This window comes from Adiantum capillus-veneris, chromosome 29 (genome assembly GCF_014529385.1).
Source record: "Adiantum capillus-veneris isolate H3 chromosome 29, ASM1452938v2, whole genome shotgun sequence".
NCBI lineage: Eukaryota > Viridiplantae > Streptophyta > Polypodiopsida > Polypodiales > Pteridaceae > Adiantum > Adiantum capillus-veneris.
In genome coordinates this window covers 130,794,128-130,807,608 of record NC_140959.1, presented here as the reverse complement: position 1 = coordinate 130,807,608, position 13,481 = coordinate 130,794,128, and positions in this window count along the sequence as shown.

Sequence of the window (13,481 nt, the reverse complement as noted above, 5' to 3'; positions counted from 1 at the left end):
TCCAAAGTTAGCCAAGTTGTTTGTTGACAATTTGTACATGCTATATGGATTGCCCAACAACATTGTGAGTGATTGTAATCCCAAGTTTAACAGTCATTTTTGACTGCCATGCTTAAACGGTTGGGAATACAACTCAATATTAGTACTGCAAACGATCATGCAAAGACAGATGGGTAGATTTGAACATGTTAATCAAGTGGTAGAGGACATGTTAAGAGCATACATTAGCAAGAAGAAATCCGATTGGGAAGAGTATCTCCCTATTTTGGAGTTTGCTTATTGTAGTGCAAAGCACTACAATTAGGTTTAGTTCCTTCATGCTTATATATGGTTTTCAACATAGATCACTAGTTACGGTGGGGTTGGCTACTAAGAAATATAGAAAGTCAAGGACTTTATCCAACACCATATGGATATGCTGAAAATTGCTCATCAAAATGTTCGATAAGCTCAAGATAGATAAGAAGTATGCGGATGATGGGTCGTAACCGGTGCCAGGGGCACGAATAGCGACCGAATCTTGGGGAATGGGTGAGCAAATAGGTAGGATGTCGTGCTACGATATAGCTACTAGCACACGATGCTCAACCCTCACAAAGTGATGCTTCAATGTCAAAGCTTACCTCACAGCTCCAGTTTTAAATCTCAATGGATCATGACACGTGGCCTGCTAGGCTTTGGGAGACTTACCCAATATTTTTCACAAAGCACACATCCACACAAGCTCACTTTTATGCCTACACACACACTTCCAACTAGGAGCAACATTTGAATACCCACCCAAGATGCCCGAATTAATCAACAATGCGTAAGTTGCTTGGCGCTCACTAGGAGGTAACACTAGCTCCTTATGCTTCGCTTTCACAAGAGAACCTACTCACCTAGACTCACACGCAACCCTCTGGCTCATTGCACAAGGATGACAAGCCCTAACTCACCATTCCACAGATGACGTTAAGAAATGGCCAGAACATGACGTATCTCTTTAGCACATATGTTACATTGTTCATAGTCATGCAAGAACAAGGTGAAGGCTCACACTGCATTATAAAACTACATTGAAAAGGAAGTCATGAAGCCATGAAATGAAGGGACTGATTTATCAACTAAAAAAAAGGCATTTCAAAACAAAAAGCTGAACAAAAGTCATGAGGCTCTTAAACGAGGAGACCCATTTACAAACTTAATAACGTCATTTCAAAATTTGTACGCCTTTCTCTTTCTCCTCTACAGCATGTTTTAATATGCCACCGGGCTCATTCTTTTTTTATAGAATAACTAGTGTGGCCGGCGGCTTCGCCACCTCTCTCTCTCTCTCTCTCTCTCTCTCTCTCTCTCTCTCTCCACTTGCATGCATCGAGCCTTGCGCTCTGTTGTCCCGCTGTCTCAATTTGGCTCAAATGCCACTGCCGCGAGGGCGCCAGATTAAGCAAACATTGACGTGTGACAAGGGGAGCGAAATTCCCTCCCCTTTTATCTATAGTATAGATTATCCATTTTGGTCTCTCTCTCTCTCTCTCTCTCTCTCGGCATGTGCGCGCTCCTCTCTCTCTCTCTCTCTCTCTCTCTCTCTCTCTCTCTCTGCATGTGCATATGAAATTGAATGTCCATGAGTTTTATGCATCTAGACTAGAAAAGGTGCATTGAAATCCTAGTTCAGGCTTGGTCATAAAAATAGACATTGTGGTGCATAAGGTTGCCTCCAATTGGCTAGAAAATGTTTTGCAAAGATGGCCTGATTTAGGTGGTAATAATTGAAAAATTAGTAATAGTGTCTTTAATCTATACTAATAGATAATGGGGGAGGAGATTCCGGTCCCCCCCCCCCCCCCCCCCCCGACACGTGTTTGAAGCGGAATCCTCCGGCGCGTGAGCTTTGCGCACCGGCGTCAAAGTGCGTTGTGAGAGAGAGAGAGCCGTGCAGCTATGGCGATTACGGGGGGAGAGAGTCTGCCCTTGGCCGTCGGCTGCGTGATAGAGAGAGAGAGAGAGTCTGAGAGAGAGAGAGAGAGAGAGAGAGAGATCGCGGCTACCGCCTACGCGCACGTGCAGTAGGGGAGAGAGAGAGAGCCTCCCTCTCTGTCGTGTCACGGATGCGCAGTGCGCACATGCAGTAGGGGCAGCTTAATACGGTGCTGTTTTCAATTCCTTGGAGTGACCCAGGGCTAGAAAAAAACAGTTTTCCTACCCGAAGAAAATAAGGGCAAACTTGAAATACTCCTGATTTTTTGGTCGAAATTTAATGCTTTTGCCGGTAATTACACTAAAACTTATGAAAATTGCCCGGTTTTCTTCAAGGCAAGCTCAAAATCTAATCGGGATTTTAGGATTTCAACCGATTAAAATACACTAGACCCCGGTTTTTTTCTTACACTGCTAGTGTCCTTGACTCCTTGGGTTTCGTGAAAAATGCGTCTCAGCCTAATACCATGCCCGTTTCAGTTGCGAAAAGGATCATCGATACTTTGGGTTCATTAGCTTTCAAGCTGGTGGGTTTCATAGGAATGGAGGCATGAACGATCGATGGTGTAGGGGGCATTTCGTAGAGAGAGAGAGAGAGAGAGAGAGAGAGAGATAGATAGATAGATAGATAGATTTTATTATCGTCCTCGGAGGTCAAATATGACCTATGGGACCAAAGTTACATGTGATGTAGTATGTGTATGGCTGATGAGTGACTCTCGATGCTCCAAAATTGTAGTGATGAGAGTCGCAATGGAGAGAGAGAGAGAGAGAGAGAGAGAGAGGCTCATGGCTTGCAGCGACGGACATCGTATATCGTGCCTGCGTGCAGCTTCAGAGCAAGGAGAAATTCCGGTGCTCTTGGAAAATTCAAGGGAAAGAATACCGTGCTGGTTTCAATTTCAATTTCATATAAATATATAAATAAAAAATATATATATATATAGATAGAGAGAGAGAGAGAGAGAGAGGCTCAGGGCATGGAGTCGGACTGGGTTCGAGAAAAACGCCTCAGCTTTATCTATCTATACTAATAGATAATGGGGGAAGGGATTCCGGCCCCTCCCCCCGGACACGTGTCGACAATTTCTACCTCCCTCTCTGCCGCGTCAGTGATGCGCAGTGCGCACGTGCAGTAGGGGCAGCTTAATACGGTGTCGTTTTCAATTTCTTGGAGTGATGAGTCCTTGACTCCTTGGGTTTCATGAAAAATGCATCTCAGCCTAATACCGTGCCCGTTTCAGTTGCCAGAAGGATCACCGATACTTTGGGGTCATTAGCTTTCAAGCTGGTGGGTTTCATAGGAATGGAGGCATGAACGGTCGATGGTGAAGGGGGCATTTCGCGCACACACACACACACACACACACACACACACACACACACACACACAGAGAGAGAGAGAGAGAGAGGCTCATGGCCTGCAGTCGACAGACATCGTATATCGTGCCTACGTGCAGCTTCAGAGCAAGGAGAAAAGGAGAAATTCCGGTGCTCTTGGAAAATTCAAGGGAAAGAATACCGTGCCGGTTTCAATTTCAATTTCAATTTCATATATATATATATATATATATATATATATATATATATATATAGAGAGAGAGAGAGAGAGAGAGAGAGAGAGAGAGAGAGAGAGAGAGAGGCTCAGGGCATGGAGTCGGACTGGGTTCGAGAAAAATGCCTCAGCTTTATCTATCTATACTAATAGATAATGGGGGAAGGGATTCCGGCCCCTCCCCCCGGACACGTGTCGACAATTGCTTCATCCAGCAGGATTGTGCCTTGCAACCCAGCGTGTTGTGTGTGTGTGTGTGTGTGTGTGTGTGTGTGTGAGAGAGAGCGAGAGAGAGAGAGAGAGAGAGAGAGAGAGAGAGAGAAAACGGAGCCAATGCCACACTTCGAATAGAGTAGAAGAACTCCACTCAGGAGCCAGTGCTCACTGCGAGGTGACTGTCTGACGGCTGAGTATTCAGGTCGTGAGTGATCTAGCATGCGCGATGCACCACTGGCGTGCTGAGGCTGATTAGGGGTGGTGTGTGTGTGTGTGTGTACGGGGCAGCCTTGCACAGGCAACACAGGGACAACGTTCGGGAAAAATATGTCTCAGCTTAATGTCACGCCGTTTTCAATTTCCAAAATGCCGGTTGAGGGCAAGGGGAAAAGGAGAAATTCCGCCCCAAATATATAGAAAAATAGTGTAAAACCCTCAAAAAGTAGCCTAATTTTCTAAAATTTCCTCTTGGCAAATTCAAGGAAAGGAATTTCGTATGTTTGAAAAAATAATTACACTGCATAGTGGAGAGAGTCTGTGTGAGAGACAGAGAGAGAGAGAGAGAGAGAGACTGGCAACCTCAAAATCCTCGTAGCCTCATTAAGGTCCTCGAGAGCGCAGCAGCGCACGGGTGATTAATAGCATTGGACTTGCAGTGTTTTGGCTCCCCCCCTGCCACACGTCATAAGCTCCTACCTTCGGCGCGCTCAGGCAGTGTAATCTGAGGCGCTGAGCGAAACACACACACACACACACACACACACACACACACACACACACACACACACACAGAGCGCCAGCCTTGAGGTCCGTGTGTCTGGCACATGCCATGCACCATGAGTGTGTGTACAGGGGAGCCCTGCATGTACAGGGGAGCCCTGCACCAGAGAGAGAGAGGGAGAGAGCACGCCTGCTGCCCTGCACCCACAGCCGGAGGCGACCCCTCCCCGAGAGAGAGAGAGAGAGAGAGAGAGAGAGAGAGAGCACGCAGACTGCGTCTCTGTGTCAACGCTCGAAAAATACTTTTTTCCAAAAACTTGGCAAACCTACATATGTGAAACAGCATAGGTAAATCGACAAAATTTGAAGGTTTTCTCACCTTCAAATATAAAATTTAGAGGTGGGATTACACTAAACCTAGGTTTTTTTCGAGCATTGCCCGGCTCCGGCTTCAATCCGACGTGTTGTGTCTGTGTCAGCATGTAGATCCAGTGCTTGAAAAAAACTTTTTTCTAATAACTTGGCAAACCTGCCTATGAGATTCAGTGTTTGGAGAAAATTTGTCATTTTCAATTTCAGTCCGACGTGCTGCGTCTGTGCTAGAGAGAGAGAGAGAGAGAGAGAGAGAGAGAGAGAGAGAGAGAGAGAGAGAGAGAGAGAGAGAGAGGTGCCACCAAGTCAGTGTGCGAGAAAAATCATTTCTCCAAGGGACAAAATTTCTCCTTTTTCCCTTGCCCTCAACCGGCATTTTAAAATTGAAAACAGCACGATATTATGGTGAGCCCCATATTTCCCGAACACAGCACTACTCGAAAAAAACTTTTTTCTAATCTATACTAATAGATAATGGGGGAGGGATTCCGGCTCCCCCCCCCCCCCCGGACACGTGTCCAAAGTTCCTCTGAGCGAAACAGTGAGTGAGACTCTGAGTGTGAGAGAGAGAGACTGCCTGGTTGCATAACTGCTTGGACTTCCTCGCGGAGAGAGAATGAGAGAGAGAGAGAGAGAGAGAGAGAGAGAGAGAGAGAGAGAGACTCGAACTGGCTCAAGCCTCGAGGCAGCTCAAAGTCCGCAGCCGCAGCCTCATACTCGAACTGCTGCAGCCTGCCCAACCTGGACTTGCGCTCTGAGGACTTGCACGCACGCTGATTAACAGCTTGGACTTCCTCACACACACACACACACACACACACACACACACACACACACACACACACACACACACACACACACACACACACACACACACACACACACACACACACACACACACACACAGAGTGGCCACTGCCTGGGCCGGCCTGCGCACTACAAATTAGAGGGATTCCGGCTCCCCCTTCCCCCTACACGTGGCAACAGCATCTAGCAATGTTCCTTCAAGCCCAGCGGTGAGGCAAATGGACAGCGAGACAGAGGGAGAAAGAGAGACTGTCTGAGCCAAAGAGAGAGTGAGAGAGAGAGAGAGAGAGAGAGAGAGAGAGAGAGAGAGAGAGAGAGAGAGAGAGAGGTCACTGCCTGGACCGGCCTGCACACTTCGAATGCAAGGAGTATTTGTCGCTACTCATTGCCGCCGCTCAGTGAGGACAAAGTTCAAACCAGTGAACCATGACCGTGACAGGGAGCCCTGAAGCTGGTTTGGTTCCATGCAAGCGTACCTGCGTCCGTGCATCATCACACCAGTATCCGTATATGGCGTGTCCGTATGCACTCCTACGCATTCATGAGAGAGAGAGAGAGAGAGAGAGAGAGAGAGAGAGAGAGAGAGAGAGAGAGAGAGAGAGAGAGAGAGAGAGAGAGAGAGAGAGATTATGGTCTCTCCATTAGTGCATTAGTTGAGCCAGCCGGGAGCGCAGCCTGAGCGGCGAGCGCAGTCTCAAAATCCTCCAAGTTCCAACTGGAGCACACACACACACACACACACACACACACACACACACAGAGTACTACCAACAGGGAGCAGACTGTACGGGAAAAATCAATTTCACAAACATACAAAATTCCCTTTAAGGTAAAATAACCATCATTATTGCAATTTTACTTTATTTATTTTTTTATTTCTAAGCAGGTTTTCTCCTTCTCCCCCCTTCAATCGGCTGATTTGGTTTTTCAATCGGCTCAAGGCCTTAGAAGCCGAGGCACACTTTTCTTGAACACTCGAGGCACACTTTCCCCGAACGAGAGAGAGAGAGAGAGAGAGAGAGAGAGAGAGAGAGAGAGAGAGAGAGAGAGAGAGAGAGAGAGAGAGAGAGAGAGAGAGAGAGAGAGAACGTCGCCTTCCATCTCTCATGCTAGATAGAGAGATATCTATAGAGAGAGGGAGAGAGGTCTTTTGGTAGTGCTCAACATTGGATAGCCGGCACTGCCTCCTACGTTGAGGTGATCAGTGACGACTGTCAAGCCAAAACGTAGATTTGATGGTTGATCCTTCAAGACTGAAGTAGATGGATATGGAATTGCTGAGAGAGAGAGAAAGAAAGATAGAGAGAGAGAGAGAGAGAGAGAGAGAGAGAGGCAGCCTCCGGCCGCCGGCTGTACTAGAAGGTAAAACATTAAGATGAGAAGAAACGCAAAGGCGAGACATAGCGGCAACCGAGAAAAGGAGTTGGCCGGCATGGTGGACATGAAGTCAAAGGAGATGCTTGACCGTTGCTAGAAATTAGAGGAGTTGGCCGGCGTGGCCAAGATGAAACTGAAGGAGATGCCTAAGCGTTGCCTGCTTCGTGTGATCGCAAAGCTGGAGTCCAAGGAAAGGCATGGTCACTTGCATCCGACCATTGTGCCGTTTATATCCTGCATCCCCTTAGCGCGAAGGACATTTTTCTCATCCAAAACTCACAAACACGCAGACGCAGCTATGGTTGGATGTGGGCGTCGAGGTCTTGGAAGCTTTTTTTTGCCACATTTGTGAGCTAATTGGATGATTTTCTCACCCTCTTTTCTTGCACGTGTTGCACCGCAATTGGTCTGCTTTTGTGAGGGTCATCACAAGAACTGCTTGAGCATTTGCTTCACAACAACAACAACAAGAGAGAAAGAAATACACCCGCAATAAGAGCAAAAATGGTTATGGAAGCAATGCTATTGAACAATGATTAATCAAAGAGCTTTGGCTAAGGACAACTAGCATGGCATGTGGTGTGGACGGCCATTGTGGTTGCATTTGATAAGTTGATATTTGGAGCCAGGGCGCCTTGATTTCCCACTCACTTTCACAACCATACCGTATACGCGATTTCTTTTCTTCAATGGGAGTGATCAAGGACGTGAGCTTGGATTCGATATCTGCTTAGGGTTCACTTGCCTGAAGCAATAGCTAGAGGGATATTGTTTGGGAAAAATGTGTCAACTTAATATCGTGCTGTTTTCAATTTCAAAATTTCCGGTTGAGGTCCAGAGGAAAAGAAGAAATTCCACACTAAAATAGAGAAACATAGTATATAAAACCCGCAAACAAACCTAATTTTCTAAAATTTTGTGTTGGCAAATTCAAGGAAAGGACTTTAGTATGATTGGAAAAATGATTTTTCTTGAACACTGTAAAGGGAGGAAGGACAAGCAAGCGAGCGTGTGTGTTAGATGGGAATCACAAGATGTGCATGCACGCTCTTGTAGGTTATAAATGCCTTCAAAGCTCTCAGATCCCATGGAGGCGGCCCCATTGCATGGATGACAGGCAGTGCAAAATCGACGAGGCTAAGGTTCTCACCACCATGCCTAGGAGAGAGTTGTAGGTGCTCTTGGTAGCACACATTAAAGGCGGGTGTCTCTGCAGATGTTCTCTATGTCACGCTGTTGTGGTGCTACCTATACCTGTGATTGCGTTCTCTAAGCGTACACGCCCACAAGGGTTGGCATGATGGACGTCATGCAACGGTACAGGTTGTTTTGCATGAGACTTGAGAGTAAGAGGGGCCATGCCTCCGCCGAAAGCGGCGCCGTTTTACTAGTTATGATTAAAGTGGGAGCATTTAAATCACCCATGAAGCCTTTTTGTCATAGTCTAAAGAGTGGGAGGAAGGCTTACCTAGTATCATATAGAAAAAGTGCAATGTACTTTAGTTCAATTGAAGATTCCCACCAAGAGCACCATGTGGTCCTCACAAGACAAAGCCATGAGCATGGCATTTGAAAAGGAAAAGGGGGGCGGGTGTTAGAGCATTGGCATGTAATGCAAGTTTCTTGGTTGTTGCTTTTTGTAAGATGATTCTCAACCTAGACAACAATCCCCTACCATAGGAGGATGAGGCCACCTTATACTATAACAACAACAACAAGAAGATGCAATTGCTTTTCAAAGATAGATACATAGAAAATTTCACATATCTCTACATCATGAACGCCCATGCTCACACGCTATAGCTTTTAGAAGAAATTGACAAGTACTTGACTTTATTGTGTACCACCCACACAACCTTTTTTGACACGTCTTCTTGATCATTTTCTTAAAGCGGTTCACCACTTTTTCTAGCCATGCACAAAAACCTCTCCATTGCGAGCTTACTATGCTTTCAACTCCCCTCTTGTATCTCCTTCAAATATTGTAAAACCCCTCTCCTTTTTTGTACGAGCGACTATAGGGCCATACGCAAGGATGCCATGAAAAAAATCAGGTCGAACAACAAAGCATCCTCTTCACGAGTTCAAGTCCCTTTCTTTGGCCCGACGACACAAAGAGCTTTCACGCAATGTAAAGATAACTTACAACAATGCATAATTTTTAATAATATGCTCGATAAAACTTCAAAATGATCATTCAAAGTCAAGTAGTATTAAACCAGCAACTTAATGCACAACATTTTTTTTGCCTGCTAAAGACCTTAGTGCACTATGGGTGAAGGTCGTCCAATTTTCATTGCTTGACAAGTGTCCTGAGGGGTCTTGTGAATAAAAAGACATGATAGACTTTTAAATGATATTTTCCAAAGTTGTATTCACCTTTCTAGATTAAAAAGAGTATTCCTACAAGTCCCATCGCATGAAATGAGGTATTGATCAAGGTCATTTCATTCAAAAACTTCATAAAAATTCATTTCATTATTTTGCTTTATTATGTTTATTAAATTTTTTATTTTTTTAATAAAAAAACACTAAACTATTTTTTTTTGTTTTAAATTTAAATTTATTGTTTTTATTTTACTTCTTTCTCATTTTATTTTATTTCAAAATGTCGATATGCAATGTGCACCTTTCACATTATTTAAGTGGGACTGTTTGTAATATATAAACTACTTGTGATTATATATGTGTAATAGATCATACAATTTTATATCGAAACACAATAAAATTCTATGTAATTATGGGCATGTATTTAAACTTACTCTCTCTTATCTCCTCTTAACTTAGCGAGCCTTCATGCCTTCCCACCTTGTTTTTGAAGGCTAGCAACAATAAATGTACAATTATATATACTTCTTGTACTACCACACAATGCATATAATATGCATTTCTATATAGCTCTCATATTATTCATATAATGTACATACACACACACACACACACACATATATATATATATATATATATACACACACACACACATAATGCAAAAAAAATATATAAATGTACATAAATGGGAAGACCCAACGAAAACCAATCTGATTAGGGCATTTATTTGCATATGTATTCTTGTTGTGTGTTGTTGTGTGTGTGTGTATATATATATATATATATATATATATAGAGAGAGAGAGAGAGAGAGAGAGAGAGAGATTAAAGCTACACATAAGCAAGATAAATGTTTGAAGTTTAAAGCGAGTACAAGGAGACTCAAAAAGGACCTTCTACTAGACCGCAAAGAAGAGACTTGGATGTGCAATTCATGATTAAAGAAGATCACCTCAACCCTATTTGATTGAAGTTGAAGCTTTGGCAACTTTTTAAAGTAGAGTTGTTAAAATTCATGGTATCAAGGAGCTTAAGAGGCTCCATTCGCATATAAAGTGGTCAAAAGGGATATTTGATTTCTTGGTGGTAGTTTGTGGTGCAAAATGTAACACAACACCTACTATTAACATCGATAAAGTGAAATAGCTTATCACGTTTTTTCACTGTGTATTGATGGCTTCAAACATTACTAATAGCTATGAGCACATTTACAACCACGTTTAGCAGATATCCAAATCATGGATCCTCGCAACTAAGCAGTGTCTTGATAAATAATGTGACAAATGACATGTTCGTCACAAACATCGGGGTGATTTTTTTCTTAAACAAGTTGCTGTAGATAGCGAATAACATGCACAGCTAGATAGCTCATCCTTATCTCGAACCATGTTATTTTCATGTATAACAATGCCTTACAAGGCTTCTATCCAATGCTGTCATATCTCGATTTGCATGGTATATTTTCGGGATGAAAATGAAAGATATTGAGAGCATTTTGTTAAACCTTATTTTTCAAGGCCACAATTTGGGGGAATAGTTATTAATTTTGATAATAATATTAGCATAGACTTTTGTGAAAATTTTGATCATTTAATTAACAACCCCCCCCCCCCCCCCCCCCCCCCCCCAAAAAAAAAAAAAACAAACCAAAACTTGAATGTTATAAACGGCGCCTGCATCTCATAACTCACAATTTGTGAGTGAGTTGTATTAAGCACAACATACAATTACAAAACAACCTCAAGCTCAAGCCGAGCCTTGAGGTGTTGAAGATTACAAGTTAACAAAGTAGGTGAACTATAGTTTTTACACCTAAACGTCTCTTGATTTCTTTGGAGGATTTGTCATTTTTATAGTGAAAAGTAGAATTTTGCTAGTTTCTTTTCAAGGAAAGCTTGAAATATAGCCGAGAAGCCAATGAAGAAGTTTCCTTCAAGGAAAGCTCTAAATATAGCCAAGATTTTACAACTTTAGCCAATGAAGAAGACACTAAAGTTCTGGTTCAATCCACTCAAATCTTTTTGGTAATTGTAAGAATACATTTGTTTGGTTGAAGGGTTTCAAGATGGCCAAACATGACATTGATGGGAATGTTTGATGAGGCTTCCTCATGTTTGTTTCTTTGTGAGTTAATAACTAGCGTATACATTTTTGGCAACATAATCATCTCCAAAAATAGACTCCGGGCAAATTTTTTTTTTGGGGTCCTAGGTCCTTATGACAAATGTCTTTCAAAGGAGCTTTTAACATTTGCACATTGCCAAAAGAGAACACATGGTGATTATTTTGTGATCTTCACAAGTGGAAGCACATTTAGTATCATTATCTCTACCTTTACTATAGATAAAGAGGGAAAGGATTAATTCGGTTTTTAGTCACATGACGCTCTCTGTTTGCTTTAGTCAGTGTGTTCTGTAGTTCGATGACACAAAGAAACATAGCACACGTGCGAGAGAGAGAGAGAGAGAGAGAGAGAGAGAGAGAGAGAGAGAGAGAGAGCGAGCGAGCATTGTTCACTCGCGAGCACGAATCTGCCTTGCTTGCCACTCGGACTCGGCTGCCCTGCACCACGAACCCCTGTCCTGCCCTAGCGAGACCCTGCCCTGTTGCCATGCTCGCCACTGCGGGTTTGATGCCCTGCTCGCCCACGAGCCCATATGCATTCAACGTCTCTAATGCGCCCCTAGCTCTGAGAAGTCGAATGCATCTCTCGAAAACAAACAAGTAAATACAGGGACATCTTTTGAGCACAAGGGCTACAGCAACACCTTGGCAGTTTCTCTTGGGTGCATCTTTCAAGCAAAAATCATGGCCACTCGGGCCTCATCCCGAGGCAAGCTGACGTTTGCTGGGGTTGTGGCAACACCCCCGAAGATGGACAACACCACCCGCCTTCAACATGAAGTCAAAAGACTCCACAAGGAGAACAATGAGCTGAAACAAAGATTGGTGGTCATCGAGGCTAGGCTCACCGTAGTAGAGAACTCCAAGACGGAAGAGATGGAACAGATGGAAGTCAAGATCAACAACAAAAGCAGAGGTCGAGACCTCTCTCACCAATACGATCAAGAATCAAGTGCAGCAAGTCATCCTCCACGATCATGTGACGTCCATGCTACTCGAACAACAACGGCAAGATAGTATAACTCTCAATGTTCGCATTGGTGGGATTCCAAGCAATTGGCAAAGTGAGGGGGATCTCAACAACGAGTCCTTTGCCCGCATCCAATCCGTAGCCCACATGATAGACTGGGATCCAATCACAATCAACTCCCTTACACACGAACACCGTACGAACCATGCAATCATCACTTTCAAGACCAAGGCGGACCGAATCAAACTCCTCGAGCAATCGAAGCTTCTTAAAGACACTAAAATCTGGTTTGCAGAAGACCTTACTCCTGCCCAACTCAAGCAGAAGAAGGTAGAACTACAAAAGATGCGAGAGGCGTGCACTGCAGGAAAATGGGCAGTTTACCGAGGAGGAAAAGCTATTATCCAGGAGTTTCGAACTCCCAAACCGGCTCCCTCCTCATCTACCCCTCCTTAGGCTTTGTTTATTTTATCTTTCCTTTTTGTTCACCCCTCGATGGACCCTCAGTCCTTAACTGAGCTGTATCTGACAATGTACTGTTTTTGTGTCCGGTCCCATGGGTCATATCTGACCTCCCTAGACGATAATTCAATCTATCTATCTCTTTACAACCACTCCATGGACTCTCAGTTGTCATATCATATCCACAGTCCTTAAACACTAAGAGTCATTGTTCAACTCAACATAGAGTGTAGACATGTTTCATATGGTATCGCAAGTCATATTTGACCTTCGAGGATGAAAATACAACACCCCCCCCCCCCCCCCCCCCCCCCCCCCCCCCTCTTTTCTCTCTATATGTGTTGAGTAATGGATATATCCTAGGGTAAAATAGATGAAGGAAAAAACACTAAATGGTGTAGGTTGTGCACGCCCCAGTATACTCACTCTAGGTGCGACATATACAAAGCATGCCATTGGCAGTAGTTTGCAATAGCCGTAAAATGCAATAACTAATGCACATCTAATGTTTGTAAAATATTGTTGATGGCTTACGAGGTAGCAAAACAACACGATGAGGTAGAGCACATGCATACAATAATGTCACAA